General features: G+C 38.6%; 1 pseudogene; it reads left to right on the plus strand.

Annotated features, from left to right (window-relative positions):
• The first annotated feature begins 2026 nt into the window (after positions 1-2026).
• On the plus strand, positions 2027-6454 carry LOC114699792 (annotated as a pseudogene).
• The last annotated feature ends 17122 nt before the right edge of the window (positions 6455-23576 follow it).

Raw genomic sequence — 23576 nt, forward strand, 5'->3', positions numbered from 1 at the left:
CCGAGGGATTACATTTGGAGGAGAGGAGGGAGAGTGAAGATCTGAAGATTGCCTGTTCCCCTGGCCTAGGATCATGTTTTTATTAGCCTCATTGTGAAAGGGAAACTTATATATTGTTAGACTGGGCAGAAACAAAAGCAGATACATGTAGAACAAAGGAGTATTGAGGTAGGAAAGAACATTTTCTCTCGGAGGAAAATGGGCCCAGAGATACCAGGCATGAATAATAGATGCTTAGACCCAGCAGAGCCTACATAGCAGCTCCTCACTGGCAGGACCTTAGCAATTTATCCCATGTCTCTATTGGAATACATGTTAAATTTCACAGTGTGAGCTATCTTGGTTTGTAGGCCAGTGTTCAAGGCTCATGGCTGGGAAAACTCTTGGGTCCTCCTTACAGGCCAGTAAATGTATCATGTAAAGTTCAAATTAAAACAAAATATAACATTAAAATTACAAAAAGAAACAAAACAATTATCCTGGGGGTCAGGGAAACCTTGGAGGCCAGATTTTCCTCCTTTAATCTAATATAAAAAGGGGTAAAGTGAATCTCTGAGTGCTCAGTGGAACCTGGAAATTTTACCAATGTTATCATTTTGGTTGAGCTCAGCTCCATGGTAACTTGAGCCCATGCTCCTTCAGGGCACAAGTCCCTGTGGAACCCACCATCCCACAGATTAAATGTGGATCTGTGGATCACTGCACCCTTTTCTTTAAAATGGCACTTTAGTGAGGTTAATATGGATACAGGAAGAGATGGTACCTGTGGCCTAGGCAGGTAGGCCAAAATTAACAAAATAAACGGAGGAAGGAATTGCCTGGTCTCAGTTCAAGTTCATATGTAGCTGTTAGAGTAACTGGAATCACTGTGTGAGGTCTCACTCAAATAGAGGCTGAGAGGAAAAAAATGTAAGGATCATTTAATTTTAGTTCCAAATAGTATCGGGCCTTTCTCTCCGTCTCAAGATTGAAGAGGAGGCAAGAGGAAGATGGGAGGTACAGAAATCTATATAATACAATATAATATAAAAAAGTAATAAACAAAACAGGTTTGTGTATCTCCAGGTAGAGAGCAACTTCCTAAATCTCCCTGAGAAATGTTACCAGCCCAGTTCCCAGAAGAAAGAAGAGTACCAGCAGTTCAACTTTTGTGTCCTTTCTCCTCTGTCCCACAGTCAGGGAACTAGTTTTTACACTCCGTATCCTTTTATGATATTTGATTTTTATTATAAGAATGAAATTTATAGAACAGTAACCTATGGCAGAAGTAGCTTGTCTACTAGTCGTCTTTAAGGACACAATGCCTATACTCCTTAACTTTTTTTGTTTTCTTTTTCTCTGCGACAAAGTCACCTGGCCCGGGACAGGGATTTGGAGGACATTTTGGGAAAACATTCTTGAGTCTGAAGTGAGATAGCCAAATCCCATCTCCAGAGCCAGCTCCTCAGTGAGCTTAAACAGCACAGGATGATCTGCCTATATACCCTATGCATAGTAACTGCTCTCCTGCCCCTCCGCCGCTGTTCCTGTAGCAACTCCCATTTGACACTGTGACGATAAGATCTTATAGGGGCACACCTGGAATCATTTACAACCAGCATCAAAAACTGTCTTTGTTCTGGGCGGGACTTAGGACATTCATCCCTCAGGAGAGAAGAGATGCCCGATTTCATCTGGATCTTTTGTGCCGAAGGAAAAAGAGAGCTAAGTGTCTACCGATTGTCCTGCCACATAGAGAGGCAGAGTGGGGCGGGGAAAGTGTGGTAGGGAGGGACTTGTCATCCAGATCATCACTGAGGGAGGAGAGTCTAGGGAACTGGGTTTTGAGGTTTGAGCTGGTAAAACCCGATCTGCAGAAAAGAAGAGGGTAAGTCAGGAGTGGAGAGAAAAAAGAACCTCACAGTGGAGAACTTCAGACCGATCGCCATTCCATCCTGTGACTTACTGCGCCCAGACCTCAGTCCACAGGCAGACTAATTAATGCCTTGCTGAGGTTTGTTTTCAGGCAAGTCAAAGGCGTATAGGAATGGGGATCTTATACCCCATTTCCGAAAAGGTAAGGATGAGGCTTATTTCTGCTAATGAGTCCTCACAACCAGAAAGTGGCCAGGAATGGCAGACCAGGGGGCCAGAAAGTGTCCCCATTTTCAATAACATGAAAGGCAAAGCCTATGGCAGAAAGCTGAAAGAACACCCGGGGTTTGGAATTCCAGCACCCTAGCAGAAAAAGCGAAAGGCAGACAGCCAAGGACCCCCCCACCCCCAGCCTTGAGGGTTTGAATGAAAGTTTGTCATTCTAAGGTTCCTCTAGACTGAACACGGACTTTATTTTGGTATTCGATGTTGGATGTGCAGGTGTGCTGAATTCATGGCAAAAGATGTCTGCTCTGGGAGGTCAGAAAGGGTATTGGAGGTGAGAGAAAAAGGGGTTTATGGGACTGGGTACTGAGTTTATCCAAGTTATGAACAAAACCTCAGAACAGAACTTGGCACCACTCACAAAGGCACAGGCTATAAAATAATAATAATAATAATAATAAAATAAATTTTTAAAAATAAGATCTTCAGGTTGCAACAGGCAAAAATGGTTTAGACTGTAAAATGAGCTGGGAGGGCGTTTTGAGGGACCCAGTTTGAGGAAGAGAGAGAGGAAGAAAGGGGAAAAGGGAGGGAGAGAGAGAGAGGAAGAGCTGAAAGAAGAAAAGGAAGAAGAGGAGGAGAGTGTGTCTCATCCAAGGAAAGGGCTAAAGTCAAAACTCTTCCTGGTTTTTGAAACCAAATGTTAGAATCTGGACTGATAGAGGTGACATGAAAGAAAATAAAGAGAAAATGGCCATCAACCTCGGCAGATTAGAGCAATGACCGGCAGCAGTCTCTAAGTAGGAGTGAAGACCATGTGAAGTGGTGCAGGGGTCCTGAGAGTGTGATAGGACAGAAAAGGCGACCTTTGGGGGTGGTAAATTCCATCTGCAGCTCTGTCCCCCCCCCCTCCCAGCTAAAGTCTGAGTTGTAAATCCCAATGGAGGTTGATATGTTGACTCTCTCATCAGGGGCTTCCTAGCTCCTAACTGCCTGCAGATGTTATCAGCTTGTCAACTTTCCTGTCAGGAGTGTCTCAGGTCCCTGAAGCTAAATGGGTTAATGACTTTAGGTCATTAATCCATTACAAAGTCATTAACTGGTTACCTGACACTGTCAATGAAGCTGAGAACTTAAGGCTAGTCAGGTCATGGGCCCTAGGGAAAAACCTTATAATATCATTCTGCTAAATGGAATTAGCAATAAAATAAGTCCTAATGGCATAATTGCTATCAGCATAGATCACTGCATCATTCAGCCATCACTAGAGAAGTTGCTTTTTTCAGTAGATGGCACTTATTATAGAGCACTTAATAATCTAACCAACATCTAACTCATCAACATGTAGAGAATAAGAGACTTTGAAACACTTGGACCTACATGGTTTATCTGTATCACTCAAGGCTCAGGGGTCCATGCAGAAGAAGATCAGAAAGACAGAAAGAACCAAGGATGATGGATAACTTCAAGGAGACAGTATTTTCCAGATAAAAAAGGGAAGATTCACATATGAACTCAGAGAGACAGTGATAGCATGCCCAAGATCTACTTGAGCTAAAGCCAAACAAAAGCCAAGCATGGAAGGGAAGCAGATATGAAGTCACATCTGCAGCTAGAAACTGTTGTCATTTTATTACTGCTAGGAAGGGGGAAAATCAATTTCCTTCAATGGAGTATGCTTGGTATACAGACCCCAATCCAGGACAGACCCACATCCAGGGATAGTCAGCCAACACAAGCTGGATTTCACTTGTTTTCCCCCTATGGGAGTGGGGGAGGGTGCAGCAGCATGAAGTCGAGTTGGTGAGGAGGTAGAGAAAGTTCTAGGAGAAACTGTGGGAGAGAAATGAATATAGTCAAAACATACTGTGTGAAATTCTCAAGAAATAAATAAAAATACTACCTAAAAATCTGAATGTTTGGCTGGGACATTGTTATGTACCCAATGCCAGCCCATTGTGCATCAGCAGTCCCAAAAGGTTCCAAGTCCAGGATAGCAAGTCCAGTCCCTCAAGGACCAGCTGGTTGGGAATTTTCTTAAGAAAGAATGCCCACCACCACCACCCCTAAGCACCCAGAACAAGATTATGGTTTGGGAGGTTGGTGCTGTTGGTATGCCTTAGGCCATCAGTATCCTAATGAAGGACTTGGCAGATAAGCTTGCCCTTGTTGATGTCATGGAAGACATACTCAAGGGAGAGATGGTGGATCTCCAGCATGGCAGCCTTTTTCTTAGAACATCAAAAATCGTCTCTGGCAAAGATGATAGGGTGACTGCAGACTCCAGGCTGATCATTGTCACAGCAGGGGGCCTATCAGCAAGAGAGAGCTGACGTACTTTGGTCCAGGGAAATATGAATCTTCAAGTTCATCATTCCCAACATTATGACAGATAGTCCAAACTGCAAACTGCTTATTGTTTCAAACTCCATGGATATCTTGACCTACATGGCTTGGAAAACAAGAGTTATCAGAAATGTTTGCAATCTGGATTCAACTCAGTTCTGTTGAGCTGTCACAGATGGGTCCTAGGGGAGTATAGAGACTCCAGTGTGCCAGTGTGGGTTGGTGTCAATATTGCTGGCATCTCCTTGAAGAACCCAAACCCAGAGCTGAACACTGATGCCGACAAGGAGCAGTGGTAAGAGGTTCACAAGCAGGTGATTGACAGCACCTATGACATGATCAAACTGGAATGCTATATGGGCCTTTGGCCTCTCTGAATCTTAGGAGGGTATCAGGGGCCTTATGGAGAGCCTGCTCCAAGGCCACCTCCATGGTAATGCAAGAAAATCCACTAAGGCAGCAAGGGCTAGACTTTTTCTATCTAAAGGTATTTAGAAATAAGTTGCTATCTGGCTGACTGGTAAAATAAGAAAACACATGTGCTTTCTGGTGTTAACTTTCTCTTTTACTTCAGCTAAAGAATGGTCTCTGACTCTTTCTGTCTCCACACAGCTACATATCTCCACACTGCTACATTCTATACATACAGCTGCATGTCTTTCTTTATGTGCATATGGCCAAACATCTCTATACACAGTTACATCTGTTTTCACGTGTCCACACACCTATCTTTTACATACATTCCTCTTCTATATCTCTATTCTATACAGCTTCATCTTCCTTGTCTCCACTCAGTACAAATCGCACAACCACAGTTAAACATCTCATTTACATAGCTCTCTCCCCTTACAGCGCTTTGTACAGTTCCTAGGCACAGCTCCACTACAGAGCAGCAGCTCTTACATACAGCTCTCTCTCACACTCATACTTCTACATTATTCACTCATTCTTTACTCATTCACTTTTTCACCCACTAATTCCCTCACACTTCTCTCATGCTTCTTCTTCTTTATGCTTCTTTTTCTTTATCTCTCACTCAATACACACACACACACACACACACACACACACACACACACACACCTCATATTCTACAGCAGTTCTCACATAACTCTACAGGCCATCTCTCTCCACACTGCTGCTACTCTGAACAATCATAAGTTATATTTTCAGAGCCCTACCCATTCTCAAAACACAAGGTAAGTCACATAGTTTCTCTTCAGCTAGTAATGTCACGTTGACCCATGCATGTAGCTCTAAGTTAGTGAGGGGTCCCAGACAGTTAACAATTGGCTAAACCTTGAGTCGTCAGGGTACAATCAGAAAGAGAGCTACTTCAAGGGGCTATATCAGTGTAAACATCCTGGCATTGATTTAGCAATAAACAACACCTGGGAATTAGTCTTTCCGTATATTCTGTAGGGGCAGCTTCATCTGTTTTGGACAAGTTCTAAAGTCTTTGCAAGATGTGTAAAAGGCTGTCTTTGAGTCTGAGAACACTGTTACTTTCCTGTGTCAGTAAAGAAGAATATTCTGCTAATGTTTCTGTTCATCAGAATTATACAGCTTAAACAGAAATTCACAACTAAATGTGTGCCCAGAGATGTCAAACACACTACCAAAGGGCCGTGGAGAGCATCCCACAGCTGTTCTTATTAGGGAGGCATAACAGTGGCACCCGAGAAAGTCGCAGACAGAAAACAACTGGTTTCCACAGCCAGTGGCCCCACAGCTTTGCCAGGTGGGGCTCCCCATCAGGGAGTTATACTTCTGCTGGGTCATCTTGTCCAACAGTAGTTGTCACTTGATGTATATTCCCACAGCCCTCGGCAAGAGGTACATCCCCTTTCTACCATGAATAAGGACCTCTATGAAGTCAAGGGGGACATCTTCAGTGTCCCTTGTATCCCAGACAAAATGGAATCTTGGATGTTGTGAAGGTGACTCCGATTCCCGTAAAAGAGGACCACTTGAAGAAGAGTGCAGAAACACTCTGCGTGGGGGAATACAGAAAGCACTGCCGTTCTAAGGTCTTCAGATGTCCTAGCACTTCCCTGTCCAGGCTGCAGCAGGGTTGTTATGGAGACCACACACTGTCCCCTTCTCATGTGAGCTGGGGTTAGTGCTGTTGTGTTAAGGTGGCCTGGGGAAAACCTCAGTTCCCACAGTTCTATGCTGATTCGAAGTGGTGCTTGTGTGGTGGTCACCTGATTAGTGTGACAGTCCCATGATCTCCAAGACACACTGCCAATTGTGTACAGGCTTCAGTTAGCCTGTGAACCTGTGTGCATGCTGCACACCCTTACCAAACACGCCTAAGCCAATGAGGTCCCAATGAGTCATAACTTGGATCTAGTATGTAAATCCATTGTGTGTATCTTGTACATAACTTTCCTAAGGGATATTATTTATAGCTGTAGTACACATTGCAATATTATGTAAAAAGTTATATCTGCATATGGATGATGCAAGTGTCATGCCAACAAAAACTCCAAATAAACCTTGAACAGTGAAAGAAAGTTTTTGAAGGTTCAAAAAAGTTTTTGTTTTTGTTTTAAATTTAAAAACCGAAGCTGGGTGATGGTGGTACACACCTTTAATCCCAGCACTCAGGAGGCAGAGACAGGTGGATCTCTGTAAGTTTAAGGCCAAACTGGTCTACAGAGGGAGTTCCACAAGGCTACACAGAGAAATCCTGTCTTGAAAAAAAAAAAAAAAACAAAATTTAAAAACCAAACACAAGTAATGTCTTCAGCAACAATTTTGAATATTGAGTTTATAGCTAGAAGGCACAATGTCACAACATTATTTTCTGCTCCTCTGGCACTTAAAATCCTTTGGGTTCCCCCTTCTGCCATGTTTTCTGAGCCTTGGGTGTAGGGTTTGTGTTATATACATCGACTAGAGATGGGCATCTCATGGTCAGTTGTTCTCTGTATTTGTATATTTCTATAATGACCTTTGCTGTAAAAAAGACACTTATTTAATGAAATGTAGCATAAATCTTAAAGAGTGTTATTAATAAAAATCAAACCCAGTGCCAGTTATTGGGTTGAATGCTGGAAGATCAGAGAAGCAGAACAAGCCACAGCCACCTCACCTTGCCAATTCCTCAGCTGATCCTGTTTCCTCAGACTGGATGGATGCCTCTCAGCTGAACTGTGCTGCTTAAAAACCTAAAAAGCTTAACCAGGCTCTAGTCCCTCGTCTTCATGCCTTAAATACCTTTCTTCCTCCTACCATTACTTCTTGGGATTCAAGGTGTGGCTGTTTCCAGTGTGGCCTTGCACTCACAGAGATCCAGGCGGATCTCTGCCTCTAGAATGCTAGGATTAAAAGCATGTGCTACCACTGCCTAACCTCTATGTTTAATATTGTGGCTGTTCTGTTCTCTGACCCCAGATAAGTTTATTAGAGTGTACATTATTTCGGGGAACACAATGTCACCACAATGAAGAGCAAAAGTTATACTTATCTGTGGATAGAAGGATAAGAATTTAGAATGAAGTTAGGAATTATACTGGTTTAGGAAAATGGCAATAGTAAGTTTTCTTCTAGGTTCATGAGCTCACCAGCTAAGGGTCATTTCCTAGCGTTACAACACGGGGCATGTTTTTCTTCTGTTGAATGGGCCTTAAATACAATTAAATGGCTGTTGGTTACCCCCAGGATATAAATGCCACCATTGTACCCTTGGGGATACCTGACCATGCTGTTCATTGTGTGGTTCACAGACTTTAGAGATAGTAGGACTTTTAGTTGCTCTTCTTCCTTGGCATCTTGAATAGCATCCTCCAATGCTATGAGAACTATTCCTTAGTAGACAGGAAATCTTATAAGGCTCCACCCCTCAATGAAGAAATATAGGCAACTAATGTCTGCTAAATCTTCACCAGGGACAAGCCCTAGATGGTTATTGCATCCCAAGTGGTCACACACATACACACGTGCACACACACACACATGCACACACACACATAATCCTTAAATGGACTCAGCAGGTTGTATTTATATACACACATGTATAAATGTAACAATAATAATAATAATAATAATAATAATAATAATAATAATAATAAAAAGATCATGAATTTGAAAGAGAGTGGGAGGCACCAAAGATTAGAAGAGAGAAGGTAGAGTGGAAATGATGTAAATGAAGTCCTCATGTATGAAATTTTCAAAATATAATAAATGTAAAAATGAAAAAAGAAAAGGGACTGAGTGATTGTAAACACTTACATGTGCGCAGCCTCAAATTCTCACAAATAGTACTCATTGCAAAATGAAATATTAAATTTCCTTTTCACTTACTTCACCACTATAACAGGGAACAAATATATCTACAGGTCTAGAGGTAGAGATTTGAGCTCTAAACACTGTCATCTTTACACTAATATTTCTACCTAAACCATGTAGATAGAAATAGGTAGCTTCTGGTCAATAAAATCAATTTTCCCCTTAGTTATAAAAAGGTAAAACAAGTGGCCAGGTCAGCCCGGGAATCAGGAAGGTGATCTTCACTCTCCTTCCTGTCTCTTGCTGCAAATTCTCCAGTCTCATCCCCAGCCCTGTAGCTGACCACTGTCACCTTCACTGCCTCCATTCCCTTTCCCTGGGACTCCACCAAACCTCTGAACAGATCCAGCTTTCCTCCTTCCTTGGAACCCTCCCACCCCACTTTCAAGTTCATTCCCATTCTTCTGTGTCAGCCACCAATACCTGGAGGCACTCTCTACCTGGGGACCCACTGGCCAGACTAGGATAGGAATCAAGTAGGTAATCTGCATGCTCCTTCCTGCCCTCCATTGCAAATTTTCTGCTCTTACTCACAGCCCCGTAGCAGACTGCTTGCAGAGACCTTTCTTCCCACTTTACCTCCATTCCCTAGGGAGTCTGGTAAATTTTGCAGTGGACCCAGATTTCCTTCTTCCTGAGGACCCTTTCAGCCCCTCTTCTATTCCATCTCCATTTCTTCCTGACAGGCCCCAATACTTAGAAACATAATCTGCATGGGACCCTCAGTGACCACATGGGCAGGGCCTCAGAAGCACTACCTACAAAGCAACCCACAGCCCCCACACGTTCCTAACATCCAGAGAGGGCAACCGAAATCAAGAAATGAAACACCTACTCAACAAAGACAAAACTAGATACTAATACCTAGAATCACAATCATTCTAAACAGACATGCGCCAGTGCAAAAACTCAATCTTTGACACCCAAGACAATATGTCTCCCCCATAACCCAAGAAATTTACTACAGAAGGCCCTGAGATATGTGATATAGCTGAAGCACAAGACAGGGACATCAAAATAGCTATGATGAATATGTTCAAGAGATTAAATAGGATATGAATAAAGCATATAATGAAGTGAGAAAATACAAACAAATAGTACAAGGAACTGATGAAAATAGTTTAAGACATGAAAGTAGAAATGAAATCACTAAAGAAAATCCAGCCTGAAATAATACTGGAAATGAAAACTTTAGGAAATCAAACAGAAACCTCAGAAGTAAGCCTTGCTCACAGAGTACAAGAGATGGAATAGAGACTCTCAGGCATTGAAGACAAGATAGAAGAAATAGATACCTCAGTCAAAGATAATGTCAAATCTAAAAAAAATCCCCAAGAAACATGGGACATTACAAAAAGAAAAAAAAATCTATGAATCATAGGAATAGCAGAAGGAGAAAAAACCAAGGTCAAATGCACAGAAAATCTTTTAAACCAAACTTTAGAAGAAAAATTTCCTGACTCAAAGAAGGAGATACCCATCAAGATACAGGAAACATACAGAACACTAAATTGATTGGACATAAAACGAAACTCCCCATGGCAAATACTAAATGTACAGGACAAAGAAGAATATTAAATATTCAAGAGGAAAAGACCAAGTAACACATAAAGGCAGACCAATAGAATAACATATGAATTCATAATGGAGACTCCAAAAGCCAGAATGATCTGTAAGGATGTTCCACAAACTCTAAGAAACCACAGCTGTCTGCCCAGACCACCACACCAAGCAAAACTTTTAAACACAATAGATAAAGAAAGACATTCCACAATGAAAGCAAATTTAAACAATATCTATCTACAAATAGAGTCCTATATGAGGTGCTAGAAGAAAAACTTCAATCTGAAGAAGCTAACCACCCAAATAAACACAAGGAGAAAATAATATCAGACCAGCTAATCAAAAGGAGTTTTTTTAAAAAAAAATCCACATCACCACAACAAAACAATGGGAATAAGCAAACATTGCTCATTGATAACTCTCTACATCGATGGTCTCAATTCCTCAGTAAAAGAACACAGACTAACAAAATAGATTAAAAACCACAATCTATCTTTCTGCTTCATCCAAGAAATGCACCTTAACACAAAGGATAGACACTGTCTCAGAAGAAAAGGATGGAAAAACATAATCCAAGCAAATGGACCTACAAAGCAAGCTTAAATAGCCATTTTAATATCTGACAAAATAGACTTCAAACCAAAACTGATCAGAAGAGACAGGGAAGGACATTACATACTCATCAAAGGGAAAATGCACCAAGAGGACATTGCAATTCTAAACATTTATGCATCAAACACAAGGGCACTCAAGTTCATAAAAGAAACTACTATAGCTAAAATCACATATTGCCCCTCAAACAGTTGTAGTGACTGACTTCAATACCCAACTCTTGCTAATAGACAGGCCATCAAGGCAAAAAGCTAAACAGAGAATTGCTGTGGGATGTCCTGTATGTTGTGAATAAATAAAATGCTGATTGACCAGGAGCCAGGCAGGAAGTATAGGTGGGACAAGGAGAGAAGAGAATTCTGGGAACAGGAAGGCTGAGTCAAAAGAATGCCAGCCACTGCCATGAGTACCAACATGTAAGACACTGGTAAGCCACGAGCCACGTGGCAAGGTATAGATTTATAGAAATGAGTTAATTTAAGATGTAAGAACTAGATAGCTAGAAGGCTGAGTCATTAGGCCAAACAGTTTTAATAATATAAGAGTCTGTGTTTTTATTTTCTAAGTGGGCTGTGGGACTGCTGGGGCTTGGTGGGAGCTGGAGAGAAGCTCTCCAGCTACAGAGAATTGCTGGAGACAAATGACATCATAAATCAAATGGACCTAGCAGGTATTTCAGAATATTTCACCCAAACACAAAAGAATACACCTTCTTCTCAACAACTCATGGAACTCTCTACAAAATTGACCACATACTTGGACACCAAGCAAGTCTCAACAGATACAAGAAAATTGAAATAACCTCCTGCATCCTATCTAAACACCAGGGATTAAAGCTCATGGAAACTGAACCACTCAGTACCGAAGGGAAAAATGGGTTGAGAAAGAATTTAGAAAAGAAATTTAGAATTGAGTGAAAATGAAAACATAGCATATCTAAACTTATGGGACACAATGAAGGCATTTTTAAGAGGCAAGTTTACAGCACTAAATGCCTACCTGGAAAAAAGATGGAGCAGTTTCCAGTTTCTAACTCAATGGAACACCTGAAAGCTCTATGACATAAAGAATGACATCCAAAAGGCATAGACAGCAAGAAAAATCAAACTCAGGCTGAAATCAATATAACAGAAAAAAAAAAACAAGAAAAACCAATATGAAGAATCAATGAAACAAAGAGTTGATTCTTTGAGAAAATCATTAAGATTGACAACCCCTTTGCCAAATTAACTAAAAGGCAGAGAGAGGAGACACAAATTAACAATATTAGGGACAAAAATGAGGACATACTAACAGACACTGAGGAAATCAAGAGAAGCATAAGGACATACTTTACTCCAACAAATTGGAAAAGCTAAAAGAAATGAATACTTTTCTTGATATATACCACCCACTAAAGTTAAATAAAGATTAGATAAGTAATTTAAACTGGCTCATAACCCCTTGTGATAAAGAAGCAGTGATTATATGTCTACCAACTCCCCCAATGCCCATCACCAGATGGATTCAGTGCAGAATTCTACCAGTCTTTCAGTGAAGAATTGAGCCTAATATTCAAAAATATTCCTAGAAACTGAAGGAATGTTGCCCAATTCATTTTATGGGGCAACAGTTACTCTCATACCTAAACCACATAAAGACACAACAAAGAGTATTACCAACCAATTTCCCTTATGAACATAAATCACAAAATTCTCAATAAAATACTTGCAAATCAAATCCAAGAACACAACAAAAACATGATCAAATAGTCTTCATCCCAGAGATGGTTTAACATACATAAATCAATAAACATAATCCACCATACAAGATGGAAAGAAAAAATCCACATGATCATCTCAAAATTGCAGTGAAGACCTTTGACAGAATCCAAAACTCCTTACTGATAAAAGTCCCATAGAGAATGGGGATACAATGGACATTCCTCAGCATAATAAAGGAGATTTACAACAAGCCCACAGCCAACATCTACTTAAATGGAAACAAATTTAAAACAATTCCACTAAAATCAGAAATAATACTTGTTTTAAACTCTTTCCATCCCTACTCAATACAGTACTTGAAGTCTTAGCTACATCAGTAAGACAATCGGAAGAGACCAACTGTATCTAAATAAGAAGTCAGTGTCTTTATTTGGAGACAACATGGTTATATAATATATTATACAAAAAAAAATCCACCAGGAAACTCCCACAGCTATTATAAACACTTTCAGGAAAGTAGCAGACTACAAAATTAACAGACAAAAGCCAGTAACCTTTCTATAAACAAATAACAAACTGAGAAAGAGATCAAGGAAGCAATGCTCTAAACAGCAGCTCCCCACTTCAAATAAAGTGAATGGAGAAAGAAATCAGAGAGGGAAACTGGGCACAAATCCCTTTCCCAACCCAGAAACTATCTCCAATTAACAATAGCTTGCAAAGGAAAAACTGCCTTTTTTCCAAGGGTCTCGTTGAGGATATGAAACCCTTTTAAGGGCAGGCCTCATGCCTAGTAGTAGATGATGAACACAAACCAAACCAAATAGAATTTTTGGAGGGATTTTGTCTCATAATGCTTTACCTGTGCATTATTTTTTAACTTTACAGGGCTTTTGCTTATGTATTATGGGTTCTGATTTTGTGTTTTTATGGGATTTCTGTGTATGGGTGTCTGTGTGTGTCTACATAGCTGTAGACATTGATTCAAAATTTCAAGGGCAAGAAAGAGTGACACAATAATATCTGAAGTCTGTATGTGGTTGGAGTGACTTTCTACCTCTATCTCGCTGTGTCTTTTTCAAAGCTCTGTTTTTCCTCATGTTGGTTTCATTCTCTAGAATATCCTTCTTATTTGGTTTAAATGTATCTCTGTCAGATACTTGGGAAAATGTAAAGCATGTTACTCTTTCTTGCTCCGAGTCTTCATACAATGCCACATACGTCTCTATCACCAGAAGGATTCAGACAGCAATACTCGTGTGTGTGTGTGTGTGTGTGTGTGTGTGTGTGTGTGTGTGTGTGTGTGTGAAATTATAGTATGTAATGATAATAGATTTGCACAGATTTATTCACTGGTCCTTATAGCTCACTCTTTCACAAGTAAGACTTTACCTTGAAACCTCTCCAAAAACTTCCCCACACATATTGTATCAACATCTGGACAAATTCATGGTTAAGAAAACTGGGATTACTTTTAGGATGTCCAGGCTGATTTAATAAGCTTGGGAAATAAGCATCCCCTCAGGCCTCCAGCCCTACAGAAGTGATAGACAAAATCTGGGATAGAAAGGAAGAAAATGAAGGCTGAGTAGATAACCAAATCGAGGCTGACTGTGGGCTATGCTTAGGTAATAAAATTCTTTCTTTAAGAGCTTTGGTAAATTTGCTAAACCTAAGGTAGCCTGCCATCTAAAAGGGACATAAAGTCTAAATTTATTATATTCAACTCAGTAACGAAAGTAGATCCAGACATTCACCTCATGTACGTTGTGTGAGGGTCTACAGAAGTGTGTGCATTGCAATGAGCCCTGCCTGAGAAATATGAAAACAAATGCCACTATAGCCATACAATTGTCCAAAGGAGCAAGGAGAGGGTAATTATCTAAAACAAAGGCTCAAAGTATTTAATTGATCTCAAAATTACTAGGATTGAATTGCCCAATTCCATCCTGTGTTTAAGGTTTTGTGTTATTTTCATGTTTGTATATATGAATACTTAAATATTCTAATAAATTGTTTTCCCAAAATTACCTAGATATCCTTGCCACTTTTAAATAGCTTACAATGGATATTTGGCTTCTTAAAATTTTAATTGATTGATTGGTCACTGGCTGATTAGTAGCCTGATGGTCAAAGCAGGAATAAATGAAAGAGGAAGGAGAAGCCAGATAACAGCAGACATCCACAAACATACATTTTTCATAAAGATTTCTTCAAGGAAGTTATTCCAGCATAGTGAATGGCTGACATCTGGTGGTCAAACTTGGGAAAAAAATTCTTGTGTGGACTTGCACATTTTTTTAAAAAAAAAAAAAAAAAAAAAGGTTCTGTTAAAAGAATTATGGTGCCGGGTGGTGGTGGCGCACACCTTTAATCCCAGCACTCGGGAGGCAGAGGCAGGGGGATCTCTGTGAGTTCGAGGCCAGCCTGGTCTACAAGATGAGTTCCAGGAAAGGCGCAAAGCTACACAGAGAAACCCTGTCTTGAAAAATCAAAAAGAAAGAAAGAAAGGAAGGAAGGAAGGAAGGAAGGAAGGAAGGAAGGAAGGAAGGAAGAAAGAAAGAAAGAAAGAAAGAAAGAAAGAAAGAAAGAAAGAAAGAAAGAAAGAAAGAAAGAAAGAAAGAAAGAAAGAATGAATGAATGATGGCTCTATCTTTAGGAAGAACAATTTTAATTTAGTTGTCCAAATATAACAATATGTAATTTAGCTGTCCGATTGTTATGTCTGTGTCATCCAGAACATCTGGGTGTTTGTAAATATCTGGGAAGTGACTGATTCCATAGTATTGAAATTGTCCAGGTCCTCTTCACAGAGCCTCTATTGGTACACTATAAAGGACTTAATGATGCTTTTATTCTACCATCTTCAAGCTAATATGATTTCTAGATAAATTTATTGTGACCTAAATTGTTGGATTGTCTTTTATTTTATGTTATTTGCCACTAAGCATTCAGTGACTGCCTACCCTAGACTCAGCTCTATAGAAAATACTATTCAAAATTATAATCATAATGTGATCTTTGAACTTAAAAATATAACTATTGAAATGAAATGATTAACAAATAAAAATCAAGAGCTACATAAAACAGTATGCATAAATATCTATATATAACTAACAGTATATGTACTATAATACTTTCCTCAGACAGTAAAATTATGAATACTAGCACTGTTAGGTAAGATTTACTGACTGAAGTAGCTAAGACTCAAGGTAGGTTTCCAAAGCCAATCAAGCTGGAGAGGGACTGGGGAAAGAGATAAGGCATAAACTTAAGATATGAGTAGGGACAGGAGTGTGAGGGAAGGTGGACTCACTCATAGAGGACTGATTTAAAAAAAAAAGTACAATATGTCGGAAAACTGAAAACCACTGTTAGGTAGGCTCAAAACAGAATGGACTTTGGGAAGGGTTGTTTTCAGTTCATTTGATAAGAGATAAGATCTTTTTTTTTCTGAAAAGATTGTGACACCAAAAATACTGATAAAGGAGATGAATGGACAAATACATAGAGCTGAATGAGGTAAGAAAGTCAGTCCAAGATTCGAAAATAGAATTCAATGAAAAGACAGACTTCCTGAAGAAAAACCAAACTGAAATGATGTTGAAATGGGAATATCAATAAGCTAAAACAAAACTCAGTGGAAAGCCTCACCAAAAGAATGGATCATGTGAAAAACAGAGAATCAGGACTGAAAGACAAGGTAGAAGAATTGGGTCAAACAGTAAAGTTCAATGAAAGGAATGAGAGAGGACCGAATCTTTAAATGATGGACATAGACATAGAATAATGCCACACCAAAGACTTATAACATATTTTCAATAAAGACATAGAAGAAACTTCCCAAATATAGAGAAAAAGGATATGCATTTAGGTACAAAAAGACTACAGAACACCAAACAGAACAATAAAAGAAGTTCCTCATGACATATTCATAACATTAAATAACAGACTAAAGAAAGAGTATTGAAAACTGCAAGAGAGAAGGGACGCGCCACTTATGAAGGCAGACAGAATAACAGCTGATAATAATTCAGTGGAAAGATTTAAAGCATAAAGGGCGTGGAAAGACGTTTCATAATCTGTGAAAAAGCACAGATGCCAATATATAGTATCAATCCCAGAAATCATCTACTGAAATTGAATGAGAGAGGAAAACTTCCCATGATAAAAATAACCTAGCAGAATTTATGACCACTAAATGAGCTCTGAAAGAGGATACTGGAAGGAATATTTCGTTCTAAAGAAAAGAATAAACACACTGAAGATGCCACAGGAAACAAGTAAATAGTATCAGGAAAATCAATCAAAAGAGACTTAAAAATAAACACCACAAACATAACAAAATAAAAGGCATTAATGTACATCTCTCAAAAAACTCACCCTGAATATTAACAAATGTTATTAGCAAATTTAAAAAAGGCTAGCAGATTTGATTAGAAAACAAAATCCATCTAATTTTGCCTCAAAGAAGCAAACATTGTCATACAAGATAGCCACTGCCTAGAGTAAAAGATAGAAAATATATTCCAAGTAAACCTAAGAAACAAGTAGGAATAAGCTATTCTCCAATCTACAAATTGGACTTCAAACCAAATTTACAAGAGAATAAAAGTCACTTCATACTCATCAATGAAAGAACTCAATAAGATATATATATATATATATATATATATATATATATATATATATCCAATTTCATAAATCAAATACTACCATATGTGAGGTCACAGAAACAACACAACACAATGATGGTGGGTGACTTCAATAACCTATACTTACCAATAGACTGGTCATTTGGAATAAAACTCTAAATATCTGAGTTAAATGAAATCATAAATCAAATAGATCTAACCGATGTCTATAAAACATTCACCTGAATATTAAATACACATTCTTTTTTGCAGTCCATGGATCTTTCACCAAAATTGATCAGATATTCACACATAAAGCAAGTTTCAAAAAGTAGAGAAAAAGATCCTTTGGTAGAATCCAACATTCCTAATGCTAAGTCTTAAAAAGGATAAGAATGGAGGGAACTTACTTTAATATAATAAAGTTTATCTACAGTAAGCCTATAGCCAACATGATAAAGGAAGAAAAAGTCAAGGCATTCTCACTAAGATCAAGTAATAAGACATAGGTGTCCATTGTCTTCACTACTAGACAATAAAGTTATTGAAGTCTATGGAATATAAAAGAAGGAATTAAAAGGATACAAATGTGAAAAAATAAAAGTATCCCTTGTAGATTATGCAATTCTATACACAAAAAAACCTGAAGACCAATAAAAAACTTTTAACTGATAAAGACATTCAGCAATTGTAAGAATGCAAATCAACACATAAGAATCAGTAGACTTCTTATGTATCAATGATAAACTTACTGAAAAACACCAAGTAATAATTAAATACTTTGATCTGGTGACATTTACTTAGTCTTTGCCTCATCAATATCATTCAGAATCTTGTACAAAACTATTAGTTCTTCCTAAGTAATACATATGTTTATAGAAAAAAAAACTTGAAAATGGTTTTTTGTTTAAAGAAAAAAAATCCATCATCTCAGTTTTTACTTATTAATTACAATGCATAGAAACTCCAAACATAGAAGTGGCCCAGTCACTTGGGAACATTAAAAAATTACTCTTTCACAGTTTTCTGAGAGGTAAGAAAGTAAGCATAATAGAATGATTTTTTTCAAAGTTTCAGCTATAGATCCCAATAAGATATGTATGCAAAAGGCAATGAGTGGAATTTTTAAATTGGTTCTAGTGAAGAAATGTAAACATAAGAACTGGCCACTATTTCACTATCCTGGAATATAAACTCTAGGAAGGCAAGAATTTCTGTCTTTAAGATAACTTCAGCACTAAAACAATATCTGGAACAAAGCACGCATTTCATATATACATTTTAAGTGCACAGATGAATTTCATAGCTAAAGGGCTATTCAGTTATATCATAAATCTTAGTAACTAATTAGGCTACAGATGATTGTATAATAAAATTATACTTGAAATGTTAATTGCAGTTAAAAATAACTTTTCAAATAAACCAATTAGTGTCATGAAAATAGATTTTTCTAGTTCCTTCTAGATCATGTATGTCTTTACATATTCATGAAAACACCACAGGTGGCATCCGAAGCTTCACGTTTCTGAATTCTTTTGGTCAACCTTTTTCACTCATTTTGCTTTTTAAGTAAATTGTATTAACCTAAATACTGTCAAGAGATGCCTATTCCTTGAGGAGTAAGCTGTGCCCAGCACTACCTTGTGCCACTCACTGCAGAGTAAGACCTAAGGACCCACGTTGGTTGGTTGCTTATTTGTTTATCTTATTTATTTATTTAAACCTGATTGGCATCTTTTTGGGTTCCCTGAATTGTCCTTATTGGGTAAATAATCCTAAGGCTTGGGCTGGAGATAGGGTTCTTCTATAAAAGTTGGGGTCATTTGTCCTTGGTAAAGGACAAGCATGGTAAACTGGGTACCTGTGAGACTGTCTTTTTTGTGAGTTGTGGTGGCTCTATGGAGGCCCCATAATGGACTTTAAAAGGGTGTGTTGGTTTATCAGCTTGACTTATAGCTTTGAAATATTTAGGTATTTCTCATGTAGACCTCTATTTCCACTCTTAACACCATGAGAATTTTGAAGTTAAGACCGTGGATGTACAAAGCAAAAATGTTCTCTGCATATACTTGCTTACTTAAAATGCCTATTTGTAGGATCTACATTATAAGTCTGAAATTTCAGTCATAACATCAGTAATTTATTAGGATAGTTTGTGTTAGCTATTAGCTTATTACGAAATAAGAACTTTAATGTATATTTCATTTAGTTTTTCTTTTTTATTATATATAATGAAAAATTTTAACATATGGCTACTTTTATTGTTACCCACTAATATTCTTGTTTGTCTCTTTCTGGGAATATGATAGGATTTGCCTGTCCTTTATTACTAAGTGTGATTTGGCTTTTTACATCCATGGTTTAGATTTGTTGTTTTTGTTACAATACTGAGCAATCAGAGCAGGGCCTTGTTTCTGCTAAGGAAACTCTCTACACTGAAGAACATTCAAGCTTTATTGCTTTTTTTTTTTTTTTTTTTTTTTTTTAATGAAAGGTCTCACTATGTTGCTAGGCTGGGCTTGCCATGAATGTAAGATTCCACTGCCTAGATTCCTTAGTTCCTGGGATTAAAAGACCTGGCTTGTGGTAAAGATAATAGCAGGCTTATTGAGATGTAAAAGAGCAGAAATGTATTCAGATGCCATGTGAATAAACTTCACCCAGGATTTGCTGGGGTAAAGTGTAGTTGAGACACCTTTGAAGCCGTTTCTATAGCTGCTTTGTTTCCTGGTCAGAATTGCTATGGAGTCTAGAATTGTTGAATTACTTTTATTCCTCTATTTATTTGAGAATGTGTAGGTATAATTGACAAAAAAAAATGAATACTACCATGTATAATGTGATATTTTCACATACATACACATTGTGAAATAATTATAGTAAAACTAATGACCATCACCTCATATAGTATAATGAAGTTGACAAGATAAACAAGCATGGAAGGGGGCGTTCATTGTTAAGGAAATTAACACCATGAGAAAGGTTCCTCTGCCTAGGTGATTTTAATTCCATCTTTGAGCTTGCTGATTGTTCTCCTAGATTCTGTTTTTGGAGTTCACAAATTGGCTAGATTGTACTTATCATAGGCTCAGGCTGAAAGGCATGAAAGTTGGAAGACATGGCTTTGAGAAGACTATCAGGGTGGCTGCTTACAAATGCAAGTTGTTTCCTCACGCTCATCCAGGCAATGGGAGGCTGCTGCATCTGCAGTCCAAGCAAGCCTGGCTGCTGCTCAAACTGGTCAAACATACAGGCTGTATCCATCCAGTTTCTTTCAGGCATGCAGCATGCAGGATTTATGGGATCACAGCTGATTCCACTGATACTTCATGTAAATCATGGTAGAAACTATATTTAGTAGGGTTTGAAGCTTTGCAAGCAGCCTCTGAAAAGGGCATGGGCAAAACTGAAAGAATGAAGCCAAAGGTACAACAGAGACCTTAGAAACCAGAGATGCTAGGAACATGAAACATTTGCTGAGGAAAGACTCAAAGAGGAAATAGAGCCAGTTCATGAGAGTGAACACATGAGCTGCAGTCACCAAGGCATAGGACTAGGCTGCCCAGCCCTTCTGGGCACACATTTTGTGGAATTACAAGGCTTACTATCATGCCTGCTGCACCCCAGTCTTACTTTGTTTATTCTTTCTTTTTAGAATAGGAATGTTTACTCTGCCTCTCCCGCCACTGGTTGCTTGCTGGAAGTCTATGGCTTGTCTTTAGGGTTTTACTAGGGCTCTGGGCTGAATCACAGAGCAGAATTTAGACTTTTGAGGATTGTTGGGATTATTGAGATTTAGAGATGGGCTGAATGTTTTTGGCATTGTGACATTGTGGTCATGAACCTTGAGGATTAGTGGAAGATTGTAATGCTTTGAAATTGGAGAGGGTCAAGTGTTAGAAGTTTGGTTCCCAGTAAACCAATGTCCAGAAATGAGACTTTTAGTAAATGATTGGCTCTGAAGGACTCTGATCTCATCAACATGATGATAGATTTATAGGTTCATGATGGAATGGGCTATTAGAGGGGGCCCAAATGTGGGAGGTGTGACTTAATTGAAGGCATTGGGCCATTGGGGATATGACTTTGGGAGCTAGAGCTTCTACATGGCCTTCATTTTCTCTTTTCCCTCCTACTCCTTTTCACCTCCAATTCTTTCCTGCCTTTCCTATCCTCTATGGTGACATGAGGAGCATGCCCACCTTGCCACATGTCCACCTTGCCACAGGTCCACCTTGCCACATGTCCATCTTGCCACAGGTCCACCTTGCCACAGGCCCACCTTGCCACAGGTCCACCTTGCCACATGTCCACCTTGCCACAGGCCCACCTTGCCACAGGTCCACCTTGCCACAGGTCCATCTTGCCACATGTCCACCTTGCCACATGTCCACTGTTGGCACCAAGTCACCATGGATTTACATTTCTTAAACCAGAGCCTGAAATAAACCTTTTCCCTGTTACGTTGATCTATTTCTCGTATTTTGTCACAATGATTGACTAGCACTAGTAGTTAACATCTTTCTGTGTGGTGAGCACATCTAAGATTAACTATCAATAATGTCAAGTTTACAATACAAAATTATTGACAAATTCTACATGGTATACACTAAGTATTCAGAATGTAATCTACGTGGCTAATTGAAACTTTCTACCCATTGACAAATATCCTTTGTTGTTGTTGTTACCAACTCCTGACTTCTGATTTCTGCAACTGTCGTTCTAACTGCCCCATAGTTGTTTATATTTTGAGATTCCACATATAGGTCACTTCACACAATACGTGTCTTTATGTGCTTTGCTTGATTCACTTAACATAAAACTGTGCGTATTTATTCTTGGAAAAATGATAGAATTTTGTAAGACTGAAAGCTATTCCTTTTTAATACATTTATATCTATGTTCTTAACCATTTTTTTACTGTTAGTATTATGAATAGTGCTGTAAAGGACATGTGAGTGAGTGCAAATATTTCTTCTAGATACAAAGGTTCAAGTTCCTTTAGCAGTGGAACTGCCAGGTGTTGCTAAAATTACTTCCTAGGGGAATGAAAGCAATGTCTACCCCTTCTTCTCAAACTAAGGTCCCAATGACTAACAGGGATAATCCCACAAAAGTTCACGCTGGGGACCCAGTGTTTATTGAGCTTTCTTATAGGGCACAGGTGAAGGGTTATTTACAGGTTGTGGGTGCTTCTCCTCCCAACTGGCTGCACCCAGAAAGCCTTCACCCAGAACAGAAGAGAGTTTCCCCATAGTTACATGGATCTAGTCTCCTTTCCCTCATTTCCCCTGGCTTATATACTCTAGCCCCTCCCCAAGGCCGTGTGCAAGTAAGGTAGAGGTGCACACAACAGGTGGTAGGGAGCAGCTCAATCCTGAGGTGAGAGTCTCACAACCCTCCTCACATGAGAGGGCATAGTCAACTGGCCAGTGGGGATAATTCTTTTGCAAGGGGGCCTAGCTGAACTTACCAAGATTGTGGTTTCTTGGATCAGAGAATAGTTACTGTCAACTCTGGATCACATTTAGTTTCTATTTTGTTTTTTATAATGGTTACACCAACATACTTACTCTCACCCAGTGTATAAGGCTTCTAACCACTTGTTAACTCTTTCAGTCAGAGTTCTTTAAAGTAACAGAACATAAGAATTAATATATATAATATATTCATATAAAATTATATAGTATACTTCATATAATTCATATAATATACCTATTATAAATAATTATTAATAAAAATTAATGGTACAATTATATATAATGATATATCTAATTATATAATATGTATATATATGATATATGTGGGATTTATTATACTGACTTACAGGCTGTAGTCAAGCTAATCCAACAATGACTGGCTATGAATGGAAAAGTTCAAGAATCCAGTAGTTGCTCAGTCCACAAGGCTGGATGTCTCAGCTTGTCTTCAGTATATGCTGGAATCCTGAAGAAGTAGACTCTAATGCCAGTGAGGGAATGACTTGCTAGCAAGCCAGAACATGCAGTCAAAGAGAAAAGTTCCTCTTTTCCATGTCCTTATATAGGCTTCCAGCAGAGGGAGTGGCCCAGATCAGAGATGTGTTTCTCCAGATCAAAAGATCTGGATTAAAGGTGTGTCTTCTTATCTCAAAGACCTGGTTCAGAAGTTGATCTTCCCACTTCAAATTAAGCAAAAATCCTCACACGTGTGCCTTCCATTTTTGTATTTTAGTTAATTACAGATGTAGTTAAGTTTACAACCAAGAATAGCCACCATACTACCTAATCTTTGAAAAAAATAGCCATTATATTTCTTTTTTAAACTTTTTTTATTAAGAAATTTTTTATTCATTTTACATACC

This window comes from Peromyscus leucopus, chromosome 13, assembly GCF_004664715.2.
Source record: "Peromyscus leucopus breed LL Stock chromosome 13, UCI_PerLeu_2.1, whole genome shotgun sequence".
Classification (NCBI taxonomy): domain Eukaryota; kingdom Metazoa; phylum Chordata; class Mammalia; order Rodentia; family Cricetidae; genus Peromyscus; species Peromyscus leucopus.